This window comes from Cherax quadricarinatus, chromosome 55 (assembly GCF_038502225.1).
Source record: "Cherax quadricarinatus isolate ZL_2023a chromosome 55, ASM3850222v1, whole genome shotgun sequence".
Classification (NCBI taxonomy): domain Eukaryota; kingdom Metazoa; phylum Arthropoda; class Malacostraca; order Decapoda; family Parastacidae; genus Cherax; species Cherax quadricarinatus.
In genome coordinates, this window is record NC_091346.1 from 8986793 (window position 1) to 9013825 (window position 27033).

The following is a 27033-nucleotide window of genomic DNA, read 5'->3' on the forward strand; positions in this document are numbered from 1 at the left end:
GGTGAAGGAGAGACAGGGACTGAAGGAGTGGTGAAAGATAGACAGGGACTAAAGGAGGGGTGAAGGAGAGAGTGGGACTGAAGGAGGGATGGAGAGAGAGGGACTGAAGGAGGGGTGAAGGAGAGAGGGGGACTGAAGGAGGGGTGAAGGAGAGAGGGGGTGAAGGAGAGAGGGGGACTGAAGGAGGGGTGAAGGAGAGAGGGGGACTGAAGGAAGGGTGAAGGAGACTGAAGGAGGGGTGAAAGAGAGAAGGACTGAAGGAGGGGTGAAAGAGAGAAGGACTGAAGGAGGGGTGAAGGAGACTGAAGGAGGGGTGAAAGAGAGAAGGACTGAAGGAGGGGTGAAAGAGAGAGAAGGACTGAAGGACGGGTGAAAGAGAGAGAAGGACTGAAGGAGGGGTGAAAGAGAGAGAAGGACTGAAGGAGGGGTGAAAGAGAGAGAAGGACTGAAGGAGGGGTGAAAGAGAGAGAAGGACTGAAGGAGGGGTGAAAGAGAGAGAAGGACTGAAGGAGGGGTGAAAGAGAGAGAAGGACTGAAGGAGGGGTGAAAGAGAGAGAAGGACTGAAGGAGGGGTGAAAGAGAGAGAAGGACTGAAGGAGGGGTGAAAGAGAGAGAAGGACTGAAGGAGGGGTGAAAGAGAGAGAAGGACTGAAGGAGGGGTGAAAGAGAGAGAAGGACTGAAGGAGGGGTGAAAGAGAGAGAAGGACTGAAGGAGGGGTGAAGGAGAGAGAAGGACTGAAGGAGGGGTGAAAGAGAGAGAAGGACTGAAGGAGGGGTGAAAGAGAGAGAAGGACTGAAGGAGGGGTGAAAGAGAGAGAAGGACTGAAGGAGGGGTGAAAGAGAGAGAAGGACTGAAGGAGGGGTGAAAGAGAGATATGGACTGAAGGAGGGGTGAAAGAGAGGGACTGAAGAGGGGTGAAGGAGAGAGAGACTGAAGGAGGGGTGAAGGAGAGAGAGGGACTGAAGGAGGGGTGAAAGAGAGGGACTGAAGAGGGGTGAAGGAGAGAGAGACTGAAGGAGGGATGAAGGAGAGAGAGGGGCTGAAGGAGGGATGAAGGAGGGTGAGGGACTGAAGGAGGGGTGAAGGAGAGACTGAAGGAGGGGTGAAGGAGAGAGGGACTGAAGGAGGGGTGAAGGAGAGAGAGGGACTGAAGGAGGGGTGAAGGAGAGAGAGGGACTGAAGGAGGGGTGAAGGAGAGGGACTGAAGGAGGGGTGAAGGAGAGAGACTGAAGGAGGGGTGAAGGAAACTGAATGAGGGATGAAGGAAAGAGGGGCTGAAGGAGGGATGAAGAGGGAGAGGGACTGAAGGAGGGGTGAAGGAAAGAGGGACTGATGGAGGGGTGAAGGAGAGGGGGACTGAAGGAGGGGTGAAGAAGAGAGGGACTGAAGGAGGGGTGAAGGAGAGGGACTGAAGGAGGGGTGAAGGAGAGGGACTGAAGGAGGGGTGAAGGAGAGGGACTGAAGGAGGGGGTGAAGGAGAGAGTGGGACTGAAGGAGGGATGAAGAGGGACTGAAGGAGGGGTGGAGGAGAGGGACTGAAGGAGGGGTGAAGGAGAGAGAGGGACTGAGGGAGGGGTGAAGGAGAGAGAGGGACTGAGGGAGGGATGGAGAGAGACTGAATGAGGGGTGAAGGAGAGGGACTGAAGGAGGGGTGAAGGAGAGGGACTAAAGGAGGGATGGAGAGAGGACTGAAGGAGGGGTGAAGGAGAGAGAGGGGCTGAAGGAGGGGTGAAGGAGAGGGACTGAAAGACGGGTGAAGGAGAGAGACTGAAGGAGGGGTAAAGGAGAAAGGGGCTGAATGAGGGGTGAAGGAGAGAGACGGACTGAATGAAGGATGGATAGGAAATGAAGGAGGGGTGAAGGAGAGAGACTCCTCTAGGTAAATGAGATCCTCCTAAGAACAGATCTTCTTGTGTTTCATGTCTTGCTGTAAATATTCCAAGTATCTCAAGTCACAATATACTACACACAACAAAGACAATACCGTGACTGGAACAATACACAAATAACCCGCACATAGAAGACAGGAGCTTACCACGACGTATCGGTCCGACTTGTGTGACTTTGTATATGGTCCAAGTCGGACCGAAACGTCGTCGTAAGCTCCTCTTTTCTATGTGCGGGTTATTTGTGTACTATACACATATATCATGACAACCTACATTTATACTGATGTAAGTGAAATAGTTTGATAAATTATAATGTAAGCTTCAAGTGTGGGCAAAATGCAGCCTGAAGAAATTCTATCTAATTCTTTGGGCGTTTACAAAAATTTAAAAAAAAAAAAAATAGTTTATCCTCGAAGAAAATAATTTTGAATCTTTCATGAGGTAACAAGAGAAGTGGAGGTGGAGCAGTCGTAGCGTCGAGGTGGAGCAGTCGTAGCGTCGAGGTGGAGCAGTCGTAGCGTCTAGGTGGAGCAGTCGTAGCGTCGAGGTGGAGCAGTCGTAGCGTCGAGGTGGAGCAGTCGTAGCGTCGAGGTGGAGCAGTCGTAGCGTCTAGGTGGAGCAGTCGTAGCGTCGAGGTGGAGCAGTCGTAGCGGCGAGGTGGAGCAGTCGTAGCGGCGAGGTGGAGCAGTCGTAGCGGCGAGGTGGAGCAGTCGTAGCGTCGAGGTGGAGCAGTCGTAGCGTCGAGGTGGAGCAGTCGTAGCGTCGAGGTGGAGCAGTCGCAGCGGCGAGGTGGAGCAGTCGCAGCGGCGAGGTGGAGCAGTCGCAGCGGCGAGGTGGAGCAGTCGTAGCGTCGAGGTGGAGCAGTCGTAGCGGCGAGGTGGAGCAGTCGCAGCGGCGAGGTGGAGCAGTCGTAGCGGCGAGGTGGAGCAGTCGCAGCGGCGAGGTGGAGCAGTCGTAGCGTCGAGGTAGAGCAGTCGTAGCGTCGAGGTGGAGCAGTCGTAGCGTCGAGGTGGAGCAGTCGTAGCGTCGAGGTGGAGCAGTCGTAGCGTCGAGGTGGAGCAGTCGTAGCGTCGAGGTGGAGCAGTCGTAGCGTCGAGGTGGAGCAGTCGTAGCGTCGAGGTGGAGCAGTCGTAGCGTCGAGGTGGAGCAGTCGTAGAGGCGAGGTGGAGCAGTCGTAGAGGCGAGGTGGAGCAGTCGCAGCGGCGAGGTGGAGCAGTCGTAGCGGCGAGGTGGAGCAGTCGCAGCGGCGAGGTGGAGCAGTCGCAGCGGCGAGGTGGAGCAGTCGCAGCGGCGAGGTGGAGCAGTCGCAGCGGCGAGGTGGAGCAGTCGCAGCGGCGAGGTGGAGCAGTCGCAGCGGCGAGGTGGAGCAGTCGCAGCGGCGAGGTGGAGCAGTCGCAGCGGCGAGGTGGAGCAGTCGCAGCGGCGAGGTGGAGCAGTCGCAGCGGCGAGGTGGAGCAGTCGCAGCGGCGAGGTGGAGCAGTCGTAGCAGCGAGGTGGAGCAGTCGTAGCGGCGAGGTGGAGCAGTCGCAGCGGCGAGGTGGAGCAGTCGCAGCGGCGAGGTGGAGCAGTCGCAGCGGCGAGGTGGAGCAGTCGCAGCGGCGAGGTGGAGCAGTCGCAGCGGCGAGGTGGAGCAGTCGCAGCGGCGAGGTGGAGCAGTCGCAGCGGCGAGGTGGAGCAGTCGCAGCGGCGAGGTGGAGCAGTCGCAGCGGCGAGGTGGAGCAGTCGCAGCGGCGAGGTAGAGCAGTCGCAGCGGCGAGGTAGAGCAGTCGCAGCGGCGAGGTGGAGCAGTCGCAGTGGCGAGGTGGAGCAGTCGTAGCGGCGAGGTGGAGCAGTCGTAGCAGCGAGGTGGAGCAGTCGTAGCAGCGAGGTGGAGCAGTCGTAGCAGCGAGGTGGAGCAGTCGTAGCAGCGAGGTGGAGCAGTCGTAGCAGCGAGGTGGAGCAGTCGTAGCAGCGAGACGTTGTAACACTTAAGGTGTGTGCTTTAGCTAAATTTCGCACAGCTGAATAATTCACGAAATCGTAATGACACGATTGCAAACAAACCATACTCGGGCGGGGTTAGAACCCGCGATCCGAGTCTCAAAACTCCAGACCGTTGCCTTAGCCACTGGACCAGCTACCCACGATAAGATTCATCCAACCAGGTACATTTATACACCATAGTAAGGTTAGCTGGAGATTTGTCTGTAAAAACTTGCATTTGTGGTCACAGTGGTGCCTATGCTAACCTTCCTATGGTGTATAAATGTACCTAGTTGGATGAATCTTATTATGGCTACCTGGCCCAGTGGCTAACGCGTCGGTCTGGAGTTTTGAGACACTGATCGCGGGCTCTAACCCCGCCCGCGGTATTTTTTTTTTTTTAGCTGAATGCTGAAAGTTATATCTCTGATTTTGCTTTTATTGATAATATCATCTACCACATGAACGAATTCACTTCAAAACTGCAAGGAAAATGTTCCACTGGATAAGAGTTGTATCACCGTAAGAGCAAATTTATGGCAGAATTGATTACTGCCATAAATTTCTTGACTCGCATAAGGAAGCTAAACATCGTTTACGTAATTTTAAAAATGATGGAATATGCCACGTCCAGAGTTGCTCTCCTGTTTCAGATGATGTTGATAAAGCCTCCATTATCCTTCAACTTGAGCTTATTGACCAGCTATGTGATCCATTGCTTTTGAAGCAATTCAACTCACTCACGTTTCCAAGTTTGTAAGCATTTCCAAAATTCATGCATAGAGGCTTGTAATGCTTGGGTCAGCATTTATATGTTAGCAGATATTTTCTGTGATGAACCACAACAAATCAAAACTTAAATCTACGATGATTGATGATCACCTGTACTCGTCACTGCAACAACGGTGAGGACACTGGAACTCTGCCAGTTTGGTCAAAACACAACAGCAGTGACCTTTCCACTGAAAGAACTTCTCGAATTTAGTCAAAATTTACTAACTGCAAATGGAAAACACTAATTTAAGCAATTATTAAATATTTACACTAGCGTTATAATATTGAGTGACTTGCTAAATTACCTAAACTGGCAAAGTTAGTGATGTATATCACCAGGTAAGATATATCACTCACGGAACAGTGAGAGAAGAGAGACAGAGATATTAAAAAAGAGACGAAAGAATGGGTAGAGAGGAAAGGATATGGAAGAAAGACATGAGATGGGGGAAGAGGAAGACTGGGTTACATAGCAATATGGGTTAAAGGAAAAAAGGGAGGAATCAGCTAATTCATACCATTAAAACAATGCCATTATCAGAGTTATAAATAATAACAATAAGATTTTGGTCCTTGCAAAAAAAAATTTAAGACATCGAAGGACAGAGGCAGAGTGACCCGAAAAAGAATCACCGTCATCATCATTCCCTTCATCACTGTCTTGCCAGAGCCGCGCCGATACTACAGTTCAAAAACTGCAACATGTCTCCACCCCTTCTTCAGAGTACAGACTCTGTACTTCTCAACTCCAGACAAAATTTCGGCTAACTAGTGTTGCTGAACCCGTACCCCGCCTTCCTTTACTGACATACACGCCCTCAAAATCATTCTGTTTTGTTCCATCCTCTCTCAATAACCAAATCACCTCAATAACCCTTCTTCAACCCTCTGGAAAATGCTTTTATTAACCCCACACCTCCTAATCCCCATAAGTTCACACATAATGTTCACACCACACATTGCCCTCAGACACGACATCTCCACTTCCTCCAGTATTCACCACACATGCTTCTCACCCATATCAGATCGTTAGTACCAATACACTCATACATTTCCTTCTTCCATTGATAATGTTCTTTGTCTCCACAGATTCCTCAATACACTTACCTTTTTACCGTCGTCCCTCATAGACCCATCTGTTGACAAGTTCATTCCCAATCATCTGAACACATTCACTTCCTCCCTATTCCCTCCCTCAAATCTTTCATTTCCTAGTTTTTTTTATTTTGGTATTCTCATCACCTTACTTTTTCCTATGTTCACTTTTAATTTCCTTCTATTACATACCCTCCCAAATTCGTCCACCAACCTTTGCAACTTCTCTTCAGAATCTCCTAAAATCAGAGTGTTATCAGTAAATAGCACTTACGACAATTCCCGCTTTGTGTTAGATACTTTATCTTTTATTCCTACACATATTCCCAACAAACCATCATTCACTTCTCTTACAATCATATCAATAAATACATTGAGCAACCATGGTGACATCACACATCCTTGTCTAAGGCCTACTTTTACTGGGAAAATCTCCCTCTCTCCTACATACCCTCACATGAGCCTCACTGTCCTCGCAAAACCTCTTAATTACTTTCAGTAACCTACTACCTATTCCATACACTTCCTTTATCCACTATCATCTAAATATCCTTTCTGAAGCCTCATTGTTCATCTGCTATCCTGCTCTCCGTCTTACTCTTTAATTCTTTCAATAATAACTACCATACACTTTACCAGATATACTCAATATGCTTATTCCTCTAATTCTTACACTCTCTTTTGTCCCCTTTGCCTTTATACAAAGGGACTATGCAAGCGCTCTGCCAGTCCCTGGGTACTTACATTCTTCCATTCATTTATTAAGTAAAATCACCAACCTTTCAAAAATTATATCCCCACCTGCAAAATTTTTTTCATGAAAATACAATACAAAAAGCATTAACATGTAATTTTCCACACTACTGCATAATGCATATAAAAGCACGTCAGTGCAGCATATGATACACATGTCGTACCAAATAGGTAAAACTTGCGATTTTGGCTTAAATAGCAACGCTCTTCTTGCCAAATAGGGCAAGCGAAAATTTGTATATACAATAATTTCGCAAAAATCACTTTGAACAAAAGGAAAAAAAATATATTTCTTTGTGTCTTTTCATTATTAGATTATTGTAAACCAACATACAATATGTTTAATTGGATTAGGCTTAATTAAACTATGTTTGTTATATTAAGGTTTCCTAAGGTTCTCTTGCTACAAAATCACTAATTTTTATATTGACATAAATGAAAAGAGAAATTTTTAGAAAGAACTTAATTTTAAATGAGTTCTTGCTAATTGACAAATTTTGCCTATTCGGCACGATACATATTTTATTTTTTTTTTTATTAACACATCGGCCGATTCCCACCAAGGCAGGGTGGCCCGAAAAAGAAAAACTTTCATCATTCACTCCATCACTGTCTTGCCAGAGGGATGCTTTACACTACAGTTACAAAACTACAACATTAACACCCCTCCTTCAGAGTGCAGACACTGTACTTCCCATCTCCAGGACTCAAGTCCGGCCTGCCAGTTTCCCTGGATCCTTTCATAAATGTTATTTTGCTCACACTCCAACAGCACGTCAAGTATTAAAAAACATTTGGAGAACTACCTCCACCTCTTCCTGCCTATATATAACCGTCCTGCTCCACTTCTGGTTAGTGTGACTTTGTAAATGGTCCAAGTCGGACCGAAACGTCGTCGTAAGCTTCTCTCTTTTATGTGCGGGTTATTTGTGTATCAGATCATTATTTAGTTGTAGCTACAATTAGAGTAAGAGGTAGATGGGAAAAGAGGAAAATGGCAACAAGCAAGAGGGAGGATAAAGTGTATAAACTAAGGGAAGAGGATGTTCGGGTGACATAAGCAACTATTGGCAGAAAGGTGGGGTAGTGCAAAGATGAGTAGTGGGGGGGTTGAAGAGGGTTGGAATAGTTTTAAAAATGCAGTATTAGGATGTGGGGCAGAAGTTTGTGGTTATAGAAGGGTGGGTGCAGGAGGAAAGAGGAGTGATTGGTGGAATGATGAAGTAAAGGGTGAGATAAAAGAGAAAAAAGTTAGCTTATGAGAGGTTTTTACAAAGCAGAAGTGTTATAAGAAGAGTAGAGTATATGGAGAGTAAAAGAAAGGTAAAGAGAGTGGTGAAAGAATGCAAAAGGAGAGCAGATGATAGGGTTGGAAAGGCACTGTCAAGAAATTTTAATGAAAATAAGAAAAAAATTTGGAGTGATTTAAACAAGTTAAGAAAGCCTAGTGAACGAATGGATTTGTCAGTTAAAAACAGTAGGAGAGTTAGTAGATGGGGAGATGGAGGTTTTGGGTAGATGGCGAGAATATTTTGAGGAACTTCTAAATGTCGACAAAGAAAGGGAAGCGGTAATTTCATGCACTGGTCAAGGAGGTATACCATCTTTTAGGAGTGAAGAAGAACAAGATGTGAGTGTGGAGGAGGTGCGTGAGGCATTACGTAGAATGAAAGGGGGTAAAGCAGCTGGAACTGACGGGATCATGACAGAAATGTTAAAAGCAAGGGAGGATATAGTGTTGGAGTGGTTGGTACTTTTGTTTAATAAATATATGAAAAAGGGAAAGGTACCTTGGGATTGGCAGAGAGCATGTATAGTCCCTTTATGTAAAGGGAAGGGGTACAAAAGAGACTGTAAAAATTATAGAGGAATAAGTTTACTGAGTATACCAGGAAAAGTGTATGGTAGGGTCATAATTGAAAGAATTATAGGAAAGACAGAATGTAGGATTGCGGATGAGCAGGGAGCTTCAGAGTGGGTAGGGGATGTGTAGATCAAGTGTTTACATTGAAGCATAAATGTGAACAGTATTTAGATAAAGGTAGGGAAGTTTTTATTGCATTTATGGATTTAGAAAAGACATATGATAGAGTGGATAGGGGAGCAATGTGGCAGATGTTGCAAGTATTTGGAACAGGTGGTAAGTTACTAAATGCTGTAAAGAGTTATGAGGATAATGAGGCTCAGGTTAGGGTGTGTAGAAGAGAGGGAGACTACTTCCCGGTAAAAGTAGGTCTTTGACAGGGATGTGTAATGTCACCATGGTTGTTTAATATATTTATAGATGGGGTTGTAAAAGAAGTAAATGCTAGGGTGTTTGGGAGAGGGGTGGGAGTAATTATGGGGAATCAAATGCAAAATGGGAATTGACAGATTTGCTTTTTGCTGATGATACTGTGTTTATGGGAGACTCTAAAGAAAAATTGCAAAGGTTAGTGGATAAGTTTGGGAGTATGTGTAAAGGTAGAAGGTTGAAAGTGAACATAGAAAAGAGTAAGGTGATGAGGGTATCAAATGATTTAGATAAAGTAAAACTGGATATCAAATTGGGGAGGAGTATGGAAGAAGTGAATGTTTTCAGATACTTGGGAGTTGACATGTCGACGGATGGATTTATGAAGGATGAGGTTAATCACAGAATTGATGAGGGAAAAAGGTGAGTGGTGCGTTGAGGTATATGTGGAAACAAATAACGTTATCTATGGAGGCAAAGAAGGGAATGTATGAAAGTATAGTAGTACCAACACTCTTATATGGGTGTGAAGCTTGGGTTGTGAATGCAGCAGCGAGGAGATGATTGGAGGCAGTGGAGATGTCCTGTCTAAGGGCAATGTGTGGTGTAAATATTATGCAGAAAATTCGGAGTGTGGAAATTAGGAGAAGGTGTGGAGTTAATAAAAGTATTAGTCAGAGGGCTGAAGAGGGGTTGAGGTGGTTTGGTCATTTAGAGAGAATGGATCGAAGTATAACGACATGGAGAGTGTATAAATCTGTAAGGGAAGGAAGGCAGGGTAGGGGTCATCCTCGAAAAGGTTGAAAGGGGTAAGGGAGGTTTTTGTGGGCGAGGGGCTTGGACTTCCAGCAGGCGTGCATGAGTATTCAACAGGAGTGAATGGAGACGAATGGTATTTGGGATCTGACGATCTGTTGGAGTGTGAGCAGGGTAATATTTAGTGAAGGGATTCAGGGAAACCGGTTACTTTTATATAGCCGGACTTGAGTCCTGGAAATGGGAAGTACAATGCCTGCACTTTAAAGGAGGGGTTTGGGATATTGGCAGTTTGGAGGGATATGTTGTGTATCTTTATACGTATATGCTTCTAAACTGTTGTGTTCTGAGCACCTCTGCAAAAACAGTGATTATGTGTGAGTGTGGTGAAAGTGTTGAATGATGATGAAAGTATTTTCTTTTCGGGGATTTTCTTTCTTTTTTGGGTCACCCTGCCTCGGTGGGAGACGGCCTTGTTAAAAAAAATTATATATATATAATATATATATATATATATATATATATATAATATATATATATATATATATATATATATATATATATAATATATATATATATATATATATATATATATAATATATATATATATAAATATATATATAAATCTCGATTGTGCCGAATAGGTAAAATTGTTCATATAGCAAGAACTCATTTAAAATTACGTTCTAAAATTTCTCTTATACATTTAAAGATGTATTTTTTTTATTTATGTCAATATAAAAATTTGTGATTTTGTACTAAGAGAACTTTAGGTAACCTTAATATAACAAACACAATTTAAAAAAGCCTAATCCAATTAAATATATTGTATATAGGTTTACAATAATTATGTATAATATTGGAAAGAAAAAAACAGGAAAGCCTTACCCATCACCACAATCCCTTACCCATCACCACAATCCCTTACCCATCACCACAATCCCTTACCCATCACCACAATCCCTTACCCATCACCACAATCCCTTACCCATCACCGCAATCCCTTACCCATCACCGCAATCCCTTACCCATCACCACAATCCCTTACCCATCACCACAATCCCTTACCCATCACTGCAATCCCTTACCCATCACTGCAATCCCTTACCCATCACCACAATCCCTTACCCATCACCACAATCCCTTACCCATCACCGCAATCCCTTACCCATCACCGCAATCCCTTACCCATCACCACAATCCCTTACCCATCACCACAATCCATTAGCCATCACTACAATCCCTTAACCATCACCACAACCCCTTAACTATCACCACAATCCGTTACCCATCACCACAATCCGTTACCCATCACCACAATCTGTTACCCATCACCACAATCCGTTACCCATCACCACAATCCGTTACCCATCACCACAATCCGTTACCCATCACCACAATCCGTTACCCATCACCACAATCCGTTACCCATCACCACAATCCGTTACCCATCACCACAATCCCTTATAACAAGTTTTTAGTTTATCCACCAGCACACCTTCCTGGAAGGACCAGTTGTAAAGACCATCTAACCCCCAAACACTTCCACACATAAACCACTTAATAAAACCATGGACACAGGCCCAACACTTCATAAAAACCACTTAAGACCAGGTTCTCCGTCCTAACTCCTCACTAGGACCACTAAATCAGACCATGCACTTCACATCATACAAGGACCACTAAATGAGACCGTATACACCACTATACATCAAAAAGGTTAACTATTACGACCTCCCACATTATTCCACCTCTTCACATACACCAACTATTACTACTCCACCGCCTCACATAGTCTATTACGACCATCCACCTCGTTACTTGTTAGTCATGATGTGTGAAATGCTGAAAAGTTGTTCTCTTGAAAACTGGAAAGTTTTGCCGACCTCATTAAGACGATAAGACAGTTTAATTTGATTTAGCACCAGAAATTTAATTTGGTGAATGAATTATCTCGTCTTTGGGAAAGAGGAAGTGTTGAGGCATTTACAGCGCGTTTTTTTACCTATTTTATTCTTAACTGTTTGTGGTTGCAGGGATCGAGTCACAGCTCCTGGCCCTGCCTCTTATCCAGACGCTACTAGGATAGTTCTCTCCCTGCTCCATGAGCTTTACCGTATCTCTTCTTAAAGAGATGGATAGATCCTGCCTCCAATATTTCATTCTCCAGATTGTTCTACTTCCTAACATCCCTGTGACTCATCTGAGTATCTCCAGTTGTTGTTGTGTTCCATCTCTGAAACATCCTGTCTCTATCCGCCTTCCTCAATTCTTCTCATTATCTTATGTGTCTTTATGCTCCTTCTATCCCGCCTGTCCTCCAGTGTCGTCAGGTTGATTTCCCTTCCTCTCCTCGCTGGACACACCCTTTAGCTTCGGCACTAGTCTTGTTACAAACCTTAAACTTTCTCTAATTTCTTGACGGTTAACCAGGTGTGGATTCCATATTGGTGCTGCATACTCCAATATATGCCTATGGTACACGGTGTACAGTCTTGAACGATTCCTTAGTTTGCCAGGCACCCATATGCAGCAGCAGTTATTTGGCATATATGTGTGTGTGTGTGATCGTGTGTGTTTTCCCATGCATCACTTCTATTTTGTAAAAACCTCTCATATGCTACCTTTTTCTCTCTTACTACTCTCTCTTTACATCATTCAAACAATCGCTCTTCACTTGTTAGACGAAGAATGAGGGAAGACCTGATCGAAGTGTATAAGTGGAAGATAGGTATTAATAAAGGGGATATTAATAAGGTCTTGAGGATGTCTCTCCAGAATAGAACCCGCAGTAATGGATTTAAATTAGATAAGTTTAGATTTAGAAAGGACATAGGAAAGTATTGGTTTGGAAATAGGGTAGTTGATGAGTGGAACAGTCTACCTAGTTGGGTTATTGAGGCTAGGACTTTGGGTAGTTTCAAATCTAGGTTGGATAAGTACATGAGTGGGAGGGGTTGGATTTGAGTGGGACTTTCACATCAGAGCTTATTTCTTGGGTGGCATTGAAAATTGGGTTGAACAAATGTTTTGTTAGTGGGATGAATTGTAAAGGACCTGCCTAGTATGGGCCAACAGGCCTGCTGCAGTGTTCCTCCTTTCTTATGTTCTTATGTTATGTTCTTCCCTCCCACACCCTCTTTCCTGTAACCACAATCCTCTGCTGAACACTAACACAACATTCTGAGAGTCTATATATATTGGGGGTGGTATTGGGGGGTGGTATTGCAATCTAATACTCAAACCAACTATCTTGTATTAGCACCACTTGCTTTAGTGATGAATATGGGGAATATATTTTTGCTAATTTTGCTGTAAAAAAAAACCTTAAGACTCCCATAACAATCGGTGCCATTTACCGGATACCCCACACAAACATCCAAAATTTCAGTGAGAAATTAAAGGCACTATTAACAGACAAATGAATAAGCACCACCTTCTCTTAGGTGGAGACTTCAATATCAACCTTGGCCTACTAGATGATCAGCCTGTAACTGATTTCATCAACAATATGAACAACACACTTCTCATACCAACAATAACTAAACCAACCAGGCTGACTGAGACAAGTGCAACCATAATAGACCACATATGGACCAATATACTAGCCCTCTTTAAAGCAGGGATAATCACAGACAGCACTACAGACCACTACCCAACCTTCCTCTTAACAAACATTAGTAAACCACCACTCGAATACAACAAAGTTTCATTTAGACTCCATGACGAGGCCTCAATAAGGAATTTCACAGCTGACCTAGAGACTGTTGACTGGCCTACAGAATTCACCAAGGCCAATGGTATTGACGATTGGACAGACATTTTTCTTAACAAATTACTTAGACTATACAACAAACATTGTCCTATAAAAACGAAAGAGATCACGAATAAACTGCTCGGTTGCCCATGGCTAACCAGCACCATTCTGAAATCCATTGATAAGAAACACCAATATGAAAAGCAATATAGACAGGGCTTAATACAAAAAGATATTCTCAAACACTATTCATCAGTTCTCACCAAACTAATAAAGAAAGCCAAACAACTATACTACTCCAGCAGATTCACTGACACAAGAGGAGATGTAAAAAAGACCTGGAAAACTCTCGGATTCTGGGCACCCACAAACTGAAAAAACACAAGAATATTGTCCTAACTAAACCTAACGAAACACCGCTGCATCCCACTGATACAGCTAACAAAATAAACGACTTCTTCTCAACCATAGGATCTAATCTCGCCAGTAAATTCCCACGTACCAACGCCCGTGCCGGGGACTACCTAGATGGGAATTTCCCAAATTCCTTCTATCTTGTATCGAGCCCACCGAAGTCCCTGAGATTATAAAGTCACTTAAAAACAACTCAGGGAACCTGTCTCATGTCTCACCATTATTGTACAAGAGAGCGGCCCATGTCCTTTCGCATGCTATTTCATTACTTTTTAACAAGTCAATAGAAACTAGCACCTTCCCGAAACTACACAAGACAGCAAGGGTAACACCAATACATAAAGGTGGTGACTACAGATGTAAACAACTATAGGCCAATATCAAACTTGCCATTGCTATCCAAAATCTTCGAGAAACTCGTGCACAGGAGACTGTATTCATTAATAACGGCACAAAACATACTTAACCCCTGCCAATTTGGTTTCAGGAAAAATAAAAGCACTAATGATGCAATTGTAAAAATGCTAGACCTGCTTTACACAGCATTGGAAAAAAAGGAATATCCACTAGGAATTTTTATTGACCTAAGAAAAGCTTTTGACACAGTAGACCACGGCATCCTACTCCACAAACTTGACCACTATGGTATAAGAGGCCATGCGCTTGCTTATTTCAAATCTTACCTTACTAATAGATATCAGTATGTCACCATTAAAGACACAGCATCATCAACACGGCCACTTGATACTGGAGTTCCGCAGGGAAGTGTCCTTGGACCCCTGCTCTTCCTCATTTACATCAATGATCTTCCAAACGTATCCCAACACCTGAAACCCATTCTCTTTGCTGACGACACGACTTACGTCATCTCTCACCCTAATCTTGCCACCCTCAACACCATTGTTAATGAGGATCTGATCAAAATATCAACTTGGATGACAGCCAATAAACTTACATTTAACACAGACAAAACCTACTATATTATGTTTGGTAGCAGAGCAGGTGCTGCACAACTAAACATTAAGATTGACAGCACTCTAATTGTCAGACATAATGAGGGCAAATTCCTAGGCAACAACCTGAATTTCAGCACCCATATCCAACACATACCAAAAAAAGTAACCAAAACAGTTGGGATCCTCTCCAAGATACGATACTACGTGCCGCAAAATGCCCTTCTCACACTATACCATTCACTCATTTATCCACACCTCACCTATGCTATTTGTGCTTGGGGTTCAACTGCAGCAACACACCTAAAGCCAATAACTCAACAAAAAGCCGCAGTAAGAATAATCAATAAATCCCATCCCTGGCAACCCCCCCCCCCCAAATCTTCACAGATCTAAACTTAATCCCTGTTCAGAACATCCACACTTACTACTGTGCAATCTACATATACAGGACCTTAAATTCCAATATTAACCTTGACCTAAAATGCTTTCTTGATAGTTGTGACAGGACCCACAAGCATAACACCAGACACAAACATCTCTACGACATTCCCCGTGTCCGACTAAACCTTTACAAAAATTCAATGTATGTCAAAGGCCCTAAAATCTGGAACACTATCTGAAAACTCGAGAACTGCAGACACATTCATCACCTTCAAAACTACCTTTAGAAAACATCTTATCTCCCTGATACACCCAGTCAACTAACTATATAAAAACCACCTGGTGGTTCACACTTACACTAACTCATAACTCTGGAGTTCATTAATCATCAACTACTCTATCAAATTGAGTCCCTTGATAGTTCCCTCGACAACTATCACAAAACTCAGATGGGGTATGATGTACTGGGAGATTCTCTGGGTTCTTAAGTCTTCCTCTATAACACACGACAAGTGTAAAGTAACAGGTTTAACACTAAACATATCAAGGCTTTCATCCAGAACTTGTCAACGGGTAAATACATTTTACTCACCTATTCCTTTGAGACCTGAATGTCCAGCAGTATCGTACCATTCACAGAAATTAGCATGACTGCTGGTGGTAGTTCTGTGTAGTCTGTGGAGTTTTCGAATCATTGGACATCCAAATCCAATGAAGCGAATACTGAAAAGCTTCGAATCTTTAAAGTCTCAAAGGATAAAAAATATATATCAAAGAAAAGCTATAAGGGTGGATATGTAAGAGTAAAAAAAACTAAATTCTTTAGTGCCTTGAAACAGAGATGAAAAAAACATAGTGAAATAAAGTTGACAAAAGCTATTAAACTTAACATGAATCCACAGAACGAATTCCCGACTGTTGAGCAAAGATCTATTAATGTTTCCGGAAGATAACTATCGTTAACAGTATGGTCAAAGTAAGTTCATGTAAGATTGCCAGACGGGTAACGAGGCTTAGACATAAAACAAGGATTGAGCCAGTAGATGCTGATATTCCTGAATTAATCAGGGTATATGGAGTGTTCAAAAGGCAGAACAGGAGTTTACTGTACCTTCTCGAACCAGCGAGTCGAACAGCAAACATTTACTCAAGAGAAGAGATCTCCCAGACACGTATCGTCACTCAGAAACAAACTGTAGAAGGAAAGTTACCAAGAACTCAACATTTATTATCTTTGGAAAGAGAGCCTTAAAGATGTCATCTTTCAAAACTTTATGACATTGAATGACTAACATAATTTTACACGGAGAACTATTTGAGGTTTGGAATGAATTCATAACGCGAAACAATGGAACAAAAGTTGAGATGAAACTCAAAAGAATAGATAAGATGTTTTATTTTGGGGCAAAAATTAATTACAGCAGAATGAAAAAACTACACAATAAAGTGGTAAGTGCAAACCCAACACATTTTAAAAACTACCAAACAAAGTGGTAAGTGGAAATACAACGCAGTCACTTAAAACTCAAGACAAGTTCTTTGTAAGTGTTGAACTGCACCGAATACTACGCTGAGGTAATCTGAAGTTGTTGGACTCGGACGTTTAACAATTGCATCCGGGCGATCAATAAACAACGAAGAGCCAAGAAAATAATAATAGTAGTGGTAACAGTAGGAAGCTGTGTTAGTGAACGCCAGTGAAGTAACACCAATATTTAAGAAGGAAACAGAAGGAAATTTAAAGGACCCCAATGGGAAATAAGTCACTCTGTCTGACTTTTTTTGGGTTATCCTAGGTTCTCTACACATATGCTGCTATGTATGATAATTCTATGTAACTGTGTGTATACCTGAATAAACTTATTTACTTACTTAAAAGCTGTTGACCTTTCCTTCCATCTGCTTACATTTCTCATGTATAGTCTTTCACATTTCTCCAAAAAGGAACTATGTATTTCCTTCTTGTATTCATACAGGTAATGGTCCTGGGTAGACGGAAAGAGGAAAGAAAATCTTCTTTTTATCCTTGACTCATTCCATAGACATTAATCTAGACTTTAGAGAGAAGTAGATAGCTCGTCTCAGCAGATAATTTTGGTGAGAACTTGCAAGTTACTGCTGTCTGTTTCATGTACTCCACGTAGTAACCGACTAGCGAGGCAGGCTCGCTGTTTGGCTTGTGATCTAAACTCTCTTAGTCTCTTGTGCATTAGGCTACCAAAGAGGCTAATCATCTCTGTTTCGTAAGTGGTTAGTAAGCTAAGATCTTCAAATTACTATTTAGCCATGAACTCTAAGTAAAAACCTGCTAATTGGGTAGTCAGTCAACTTTTCTGATTGGTTGGTAAGAGATTAATTAGCATTTGTCAATGGTCCAAGTCGGACCGAAACGTCGTCGTAAGCTTCTCTCTTTTATGTGCGGGTTATTTGTGTATCGTTCCAGTCACGGTATTGTGCCTTTTTGTTATTTAGTACTTATGAGACATGTCAGAAAGGGAGGAACCAAGCTAATAGCTCTCAAGTTTACCCACAAAAAGTTAGCTTGAATATTTTATCCCTCTTCTTCTTCTTGCACACATTCGCAGCCACTATGACAAAAACTTTGTTGATCATAAAGTGGGTCACCAAAGGCTGGAAAATACTGTGTGGGGAAAGCAGACGGCGTTGAGGGTATTAGAAAGTTACTGGAAAATGCAAATGTTGCATCGGACATAAAACGATGCAGAAAATGCAAAAATTTTGTAGGATCATAAACACCAAAACGAAAGAATGAGAATATAGGCTAATACATAAATGTTTCTGGTGAAGGTTGTAAGAACTGTCTTAACAAGCACGTGTGCGCGCATTCGCGCACGCGCGCGTACATGATAGTGCTAAGCCGGGAGAAAGTGAACGTGGTAGCTGCCAACGATGAGGCCGGGATAGGAACCAAGACTCGACCCCTGCAACCTCATATAAGAGAGTTCATATAGGTTATTATACACACACACACACACACACACATACACAAACACACGCACACACACACGCACGCGCACACACACACACACGCACGCACACACACACACACACACACACACACACACAATGTGTTACACAAAAAGGTAAATTCACTATGTAGATTCTTGCTAAAGTGAGAAACCTATATTTTCAGCTGAAGGAACTTTGTCCACACCATCTACACTTTGTCCACACCATCTACACTTTGTCCACACCATCTACACTTTGTCCACACCATCTACACTTTGTCCACACCATCTACACTTTGTCCACACCATCTACACTTTGTCCACACCATCTACACTTGCCCTGTGTGCTCGTGTTCGTCGAAGTTTATTCAGGTATACACAAATACAGTTACATAGATTATCATACATAGCAGTATATGTGTAGAGAACCTGGGATAACTCAAAATCAAAGTGACTTATTTCCATTGGGGTCCATTTAATTCCTTATTATTATACTATAACGGAAATATACTAGGAATAAGGTAAAATTACTTATTTATATTTAAATGTGTGTTAACTAAAAAAAAAATTCATTCTACTCTCTTCTTATCGCTACATTCCTTAGGTACCTTTAGGCAGTCTTCTTGAACTGGTTCATGCTATGACTGGCTTTGACATGTGCAGGCAGTCTGTTCCATTCCTTTATTACTGTACAATAAAAGGTGTTTGAAGCCTGGTCACTGACTGTGGGTGCTACAAAGTTGTGCTCTCTCCCCCTAGTACTATGATTGCTTTGGTTCCCAACCTTGACAAAATTGGCAGCAAGATATTCTGGACACTGTCAGCAATTTATAAACTTGATTTAACTTCAGTTGTTTTACTCTGTCTTCAACATTCAGCATATCCAATTGTTGTAATTCGTCCTGGCCTACATGTTCTCTTGGTCCCAGGTCCAGGATGACTCTTACCATTTTGTTCTGGGTGATTTGCAGTCTATCTTTCAGTTTTTTTTTGTCAATGTAGAGTACCATGAAGAGCAAGCGTAGTCCATATGACATGTATAAGGGCTAGACTTTGGGTCCTGCGAGCCTCAGTAGGCAGATACTGTGCTTGTCTGCAGAGGAACTTCAGTCTGGCATTCGCTTACTTTACGACACTCTTCCGGATCAGTTCTCCTGACATACATGGGTCAAAGGGGATTCCCAGATATTTCACTGAGGAAACTGAAGTGATGGGTTCTCCATTACACCAGACATTAAAATTATTTACCGTTCTCAGTTTATGTTTCGTACCAAAGAGAATGGCTTCCGTTTTCCCGAGGTGTAACGATAGTTTGTTGTCAGCAGAACTCCAGTTCTAGTGTTATTACATTAGCTATATTCTTGTGGGTCTTTACCTGACATTAACAGAGCACTGTCATCCGCATACAGTAGGAGTTTGCACTTGACACTGATGGGCATACCGTTGTCTTGCCAAACCATACCACGGGCGGGGATAGAACCAGCTATCAGTCTCAAAACTCCAGACCGTCGCGTTAGCCACTCCACGCGACGGTCTGGAGATTTGAGACTCTCTGATCGCGGGTTCTATCCCCACCCGTGGTATGATTTGTTTGCAATCGTGTCATTACGATTTCGTGAGTCATGTTGTCACGCCTTTTGACTGCGTAACGTAAAAAAAGTCCTGGTTCCTAAAGAGTTAACAGCCTACCTAATCTAAGGACATTTATATTAAAACAGAAAAAAAAACTACAATAGGGCCAACTTGTACCTTCACATTAAGTGTGAAAACAATAATAAATTTATTATAAAGAACACAAAACTCATATATACATAATATATACAGTAGACCCTCGAATTTCATCATCCCTTTTCTGTATGTGAAACTATAGTTATTCTCTATAAAATGCATTTTTTTTGATATTTCCCATTAGAAAAAATGTAAATCCAATTAATCCATTCCACTCAAAAATATTAGCAAAAATACATTTTATAGAAAATAACTATATTATTATTATAATCAAGGGGGAAGCGCTAAACCCGGAGGATTATACAGCGCCTGGGGGGGGGATGTGGAAGGCATTCAGGCTTAATTCGGGGAACTGGAGCACAGATCCAATTCCCTAAATCAAGAGCCCCTCACCAACATCAAAGAACCTTCCTTGAGGGTGAATAACTATAGTTTTACATAAAGAAAAGGGATGTTTATAGTAAATTTCCAAATACAACATACACCCTACTCTATATGCAAAAATTACACGCCAGTACTCCTTTACTCACATTAGCTCACTAGCACACTGCTACTACTGAGTAAAACAAAAAAAATATAAACAATAAACAGGGAGGCTCAGTGACACCCCCCCCCTCCCTTTTTGCCGGTCTGTCTACCAGTAGGCATAAACACCGTACAGTACTCTCCCGAAACTTAAACCGGCCTCTGCACACTAGGGTCTTACAGGTAACCATGAGAGCACTTAAAACAATGAAATAAATAACAAAAAGGCACAATACCGTGACTGGAACGATACACAAATAACCCGCACATAAAAGAGAGAAGCTTACGACGACGTTTCGGTCCGACTTGGACCATTGACAAAGTCACACTAACAGAGGTGAAATTAAGACACATGTTGTGCATGTGTCTTAATTTCATCTTGTCGGTATTATATACAATTCTTGTACTACTACTACTACTACTACTACTACCTCCACCTCTTCCTGCCTATATATAGCCGTCCTGCTCCACCTCTGTTAGTGTGACTTTGTCAATGAAATAACCTAGGGTATAAGCTTTCCATTAAAAAATAAATCACCTCCACCTACTTACACCAACGCCTAACCATGACGACTTGTCCCCACCGCCGCTCTTCTCTTACTAATACACACCTCACTCTACTAGCTAATCTGACTGATTAGGAATAATACTCGTCCAGTTTCAGATCAAATCCCGGAAAATGACATAGTATATGGAGCGTTGTTTTTTTGTTTATAAAATATTCTGTACAATACACTGTGCAATACCCAACTCCCCTAGACCACCAGTGTCACTCAGCTAGCTTGATCCAGTCGGTTGCAACTGGTCAAGGAAAAATCGGAAATTAACCTTAGGTCTGGGGAAACAAAATTCTCCAGAATAAGAAAACTGCATCAAACACTGTCTTGGTGCAATTGACTTTTACATAAAAAAAATACAATAAGTATTTATCACTATAATGAACACTGTTAATCCGCAGACGTGTGGAACTGGTTTGATATACAAGTGATCAGGTTTTACGCCAAATGAGCCCATAATCATTCTTCATAACTATACTGTACTCTGAAACAGCAAATTGCACCATTACAACTCAATGTTGGCCAAACACCCCTTGATGAATTTTCTATATATGACTTAAAATTAAAGAACTGGGTTACTTTGTACATATTAATGTCATAAAAGGTATACACAATAATTATCTTCAATTCAGTTCTTTATTTCTTTCCAAGTTTACAATGGGACTGACATGTTGTAAGGAGTTTTATTTATATAGATATTTTACAGCGTGTAATTACGATAATGATTTGCATTGCAAAGACAGCCACTATTATGTCTAGGCATTATAGGCAGAACTAAATTTAATGGGATACAGACTAACTCAATACATTGTCCTCTTCGCTTTCGGGCTGAGTGGACGCACTGCGCAAACAGCTCTTGCTTTCTCTGGTGCGCAACTTCCTGTTTTCACCAAGATGGCTGCCAGCTACCGCAGGAGGAGCAACACCGTATGTGTTGACCTTGTTAAAGGGGCAATTTACCCTACGAATGCCTCTGTTTTATTACCAACGATTATACGGGACACGTTTGGCATTGAAGTTGAAGACTTACACGGAATAGCACTTAATGGATCATCACGAATCTTCATAAAGTTTTGCACAGTGGAGGCATATGAAAGGACGGTGACTCAGTACCAGGAGAAGAACATCACCGTATCATCTGGTCTGGAGGTACGCCTGCGGGATGCCTCAAAATACTACACCTGGGTGAGGATCCGCAGCGTTCCTTTCGAGGCAGACGATGTAGATATCAGAGACACATTTCAAAGATATGGTGAGGTGCATGATATAACTTTAGTTCGATGGACGGAGGGAATCTATGAAGGGTTGCCGGCTGGATCTTACACCGTCAAGATGTCTTTAAGAAGACCTATTCCATCGTATGTTGTCCTGGAGGATTTTAGGACACAGCTGTACGTGACCTATGCGAGACAACGAAAGACGTGTCGTCTGTGCGGCGCTTTTGACCACATGGCGGCCGGATGTGGTAGAGCAGCAGCGCCGCGGCCTTGGGAGCGGCAAGTAGCCACGGAGTCTCAGGCGGAACCTCTGCCGAAGAATTTGAGTGCAGCAGGCAAAGGTAATTGGGCGGACGAAGTGGAGGGCCTGTTAGAGAATTGTGTGACACTACCAGTGGCTTCGGATACTCCCCCGCAAACGGGCCCGGGAGTTGAGCAGCAGCCTGTGGGGGTGGGAGAGACCGGTGATCCACAGGAGTTATCTACGCCCCTACAGGAGATGATTAAGTCTTTCCTGGACGTGCCTGCGGAGGAGAACCCAGCGACAGACAGGAGAATTCTGACGGTTGAGAAGGACTTGATTGAGCAGATTCCAGAGCCTCTGGGGTCAGAGCCTGGCATGTTGCAGTTGCTACAGGTGGAAGCTGAGGTGCACAAGGGCAATGGAAATACTAATATGGAAATTGAGGGCACATCTAGAAAGAGGGCTGGAGGCTCGTCGGATGAGGAGGTTATAACACCAGCTCAGCGTACAGGGACGAAGACGTGGGCAGGAGTGATTAAGAAAGGGCGAGGTAGTGCACAGGGGGGGGAGGGGGTACAGGCGGGAAAGAGTGCACGAGAAAAGACAGAAGCAGCAAAAAGTGGAACAGACAGGACACAGAGACATAGAGGAAAGCCACCCTTTCTGAATCTTTAAGTGTCTAACAATAAACGTGAATGGCCTTAGAGCTGACGGTAAACGAGTATGGTTGGAGGATGTTTTGCGGCGTTTTAACATTGATGTGTGTTTTATTCAAGAACACAATTTCAAGTATGGCAGAGAGTTGAGGCTGAACGGTTTTAGGATGTATGTTGGTAGTTCAGGGAAATTAAAGGGTGGGGTGGCAGTGGCAGTGAGGGAGTCCAGCCCATTCCACGTGCTCTATGGGGAAGAGGGGAGGGGAGGGTGGTGAGGGTGGAAGGGATATGGGGTGAGATTAGAGTATGTTTTCTGGGGATATATATGCCGGCAGATAGTAACATACGGGTAAAGGTGAATTTTGTAAGGGAGGTTTTGCTTTTCTACATGCGGGGTTTACCAATGGTTTCTATAATAGGTGGGGATTGGAATTGTGTAATCAGGAATAAGGATGTGGAGCCGAGAGGGGCAGGGTGTGTGCTTGGAGTATTGAGGGATTTGTTGAGGGATGCAGGGGTTTATGACATAGTCAGGGGCGATGGGTGGAAAGTAGAGCACACGTTTATGCAGAGGAGTTATGCTGCCAGGTTGGATCGTATATATATAACTCGAGACATAACAGTAGAACGTGTAATGACGATAGATTTAGGTTTTTCGGACCATCGTGCTGTTTTGGCAGAGATGGCATGGGAAGGGATGGTTCGTAGGTATGTGGGTTATTGGAAAATGAATGTGAGGCTACTTCAGGGAGAGGGGGAGGGGTTGTTTTTTAGGGAATGGTGGAAGCAACTATGGGAGGCTCGCAACGAAGAGGAGGATGTCTTGGAATGGTGGGAGAAGCACGCTAAATTGCAGATTAGGGAGTATTTTTTTTTTATATTTTATTTAAAACTCAGGTACAAAAATATATGGGTACATAATCAATATGTAACAAGATACAGGCAGTGAACAATAATCAACTGTGACTACACAATACTGAAGAAGCACATATATAATGACAGAACTGTCTGCTGCTGCACTCAAATCAAACACCGCTTGTACGTACTGTGCTTCACATGAAAAGGTGGTCATACATATATATATATATATATATTATATATATATATATACACACATATATACATATATATATATATACATATATATACATATATATACATATATATACATATATATACACATACACATACATACATATACATACATATACACATACAACCCACCCAGTAAAGCTTACACTCCCCCCCCCCATGAAAACGTGCCACTTTCACCTTAAATACACAGTGACAAAACTCTTATACATACACATTTGTAAAAGCATTAAAAACTTCAATGACAATATATATATATAAACACAATCCAGCCAGCTAAACGGCTGACACTATAATACAAGGAATGTCTGAACCTGATGGCTCACATCCACCATAGAACACAATCCACCCTACCCTCATATACCCTATGGTAATAATTAATATCGTGCACTGTGGTGGGTTTAATACACTACCGCTGACACTTCAACCCTCCCCCCCCCACATGCCTAGTAACTGTGTCTGCCGTCACCACTCATAACCACCAACAGTCCTTGATAGTAATTAGCATCTTATATATCACCCTAAAAACACGCTACACACACAACCTGCCACAATAATAAATAAATTTACACATTATTCCCTCCTTCAGACAGATTATTTACACTGCCGGAGATAATCTATACATCACATCCTACAGAGAATGGACAACATTAGACATCTAAAATATGACATGTGTATCACATGACCTGCTATTGCAGAGATTACTTAAACTCCTACCCCCCCCAAAAAAAAAAAAAAAAAAAAAAAAACTGACCAGTTTCACCTGGCAATACACAAGATCAAAAACTCATTCACTTGAACATATATAATGAAAATGTGAAAAAAAACATCTGTAACAATATATAAGCAAAAACACCTCAGGCAAGATCTTACATTATATACAATACCAGAACGTTCCACTAGTTAAAAAACAGGTATGAAACCTCATTATTATGACAAGTTACATTGCTCATATATAGGTAGACATGTATAATTACAGGTTAAAATATGCTTATATACTAACATGCTTATGTACATCCTTACAAAACATGAAGGAATCCTTAGATAAATTATAATCATCGGTGTTCACAATAACACCAAGACATTACATTGAATATCACATTGAATATCACCTCAACATCCTTTCCTCACACAATTCCACACACTCACACAATCGTCCTCTGCAACACCCCCCCCCCCTGGGAAGGCCAGCCCGTTCTTGCCCCTGACCGCTTATAAAGACCATAAATCCCTCAAAAGAAAGTCCCTGTAGCCCTCCGAGAAATCCCTCTCCCACCTCCTACCATATATTTCCCTGTTGCGACACTTTGTTCTATAAAAGGATGCTGCTATGGCCATCCTACGTTCCTCCGCCCCTTTGTCTCTCATTGCCCATGATATATACACAAAATCAACCATTAAGTAAGCCACTACCCTTTGAACCTTTACCCCAACCCCACCTACATCTAAACTAAGCGCTCTCAAAACCGACAACCCTTTCCCCCCCACATACCGGATTACTTTCCCTAACCATTCCCGCACAATCCCTAGGCTTTCACAAAAATAAACTACATGAAAAGCTGATTCATCTACCCCACAAACCTGACACACCCCACCCTCCCTTATTCGCCTATTTCGTAGAACAACCCCAGACGGCAATATTCCGTGAAGAAACTTATACATTACCTCCCTCACGCGAGGCCGGATACGTAACCCTTTTAATCGGCCCCAAATGTCTTCCCATGAGTACATCGGGTACACTCCTTCCGTTGCCACTACCACCCTAGGCCATATCTTCCTCTCCATGGACCCTACCCGCATGTTTCTCGGCTCTCTGACCATCATCAATAGACGCAACAACTCCTCACCATCTCTCAAATCTTGTCCCTTCCACCATCTCCGAAGATCTCCCTGCAGCATCCCCAACCCTCCACTCCCTTCCCCCCGAGCCCTTAGCAATCCATGTTTCACATATACACACTTCAACCTTCTTTCCAAATGAATTAACCCCAGCCCTCCCAAGGCCACCGGAAGTGTTACCACCTCTCTTTTCAACCAATCGCATCCCGAACCCCAGATAAAACGGAAAACTCTGCTCAACAATCTCCGGACAAAGCTGCCACATGCCATATTTTACTGTACAAAAGCACATTGACCACAATGACCCTCTGGTGTAGCGTAAGATGTGTCGGCCTCAATCCTGACAATCTTCCCAATACCCTATCTACCACACCCTTTGAATTATTCTCCCTCGCCATCTGAGCATTACCCATATACACAACTCCACAAATTTTCACCCGGTCCACGACACTCCACCTCACCCCCCCACCCCCGCCCTCCTGCCCATCCCATTCACCCAATATCATGAGCTTAGATTTATGCACATTCACTGCCATACCTGTTGCCATCCCAAAAACGTCTATAACTCTCTCCAGACCCTCCAATCCCTCCCTCCCACTCACTAGGACAGTTGTGTCATCAACGTAACCTATGATACTGGGACTCCCACCTCGTATGTCCTCCCTTACCCCCTCCTGTATGCACCTTTCCACTGCCCTATAAAACGGATTCTGTAAACATGCAAATAATATTTGTGACAACGGGCAACCTTGCCTCAATCCCCTGCCCATTTTCACATGCAACCCCACCCTCCCATTTATCTGTACACACATCCCAGCTTCCCGATATAAAGTACGTGCCCAATTCACAATGTCCTCCCCGAACCCTTGCCACTCCATGATTCTCCACAGAGCCTCCCTCTCGACACTGTCATATGCCGTTCTCCAATCCAATGCCAATACCCCACGTTCCCCCTCTTGTGGACCCTCAATAAACCTTCTAATAACCCCATGCCCCTCATACATTGATCTCCCCGGAATCCCATATTGACCCCTCACTATTACCTTTCCAATGACCTTTTTTATACGATTACCTAAAATTTTTGCAAAAAGTTTGTAGTCTGCACACATGAGTGATATCATCCGGTAATCTCTCACTGTGCACTGACTTTCACCCTTTGGCACCAAAACTACTAGTGCTGTCGCCTGCAAAGGTCCCAACGCACCCCTCTCTTTTATAATATTAAATAATTGCAC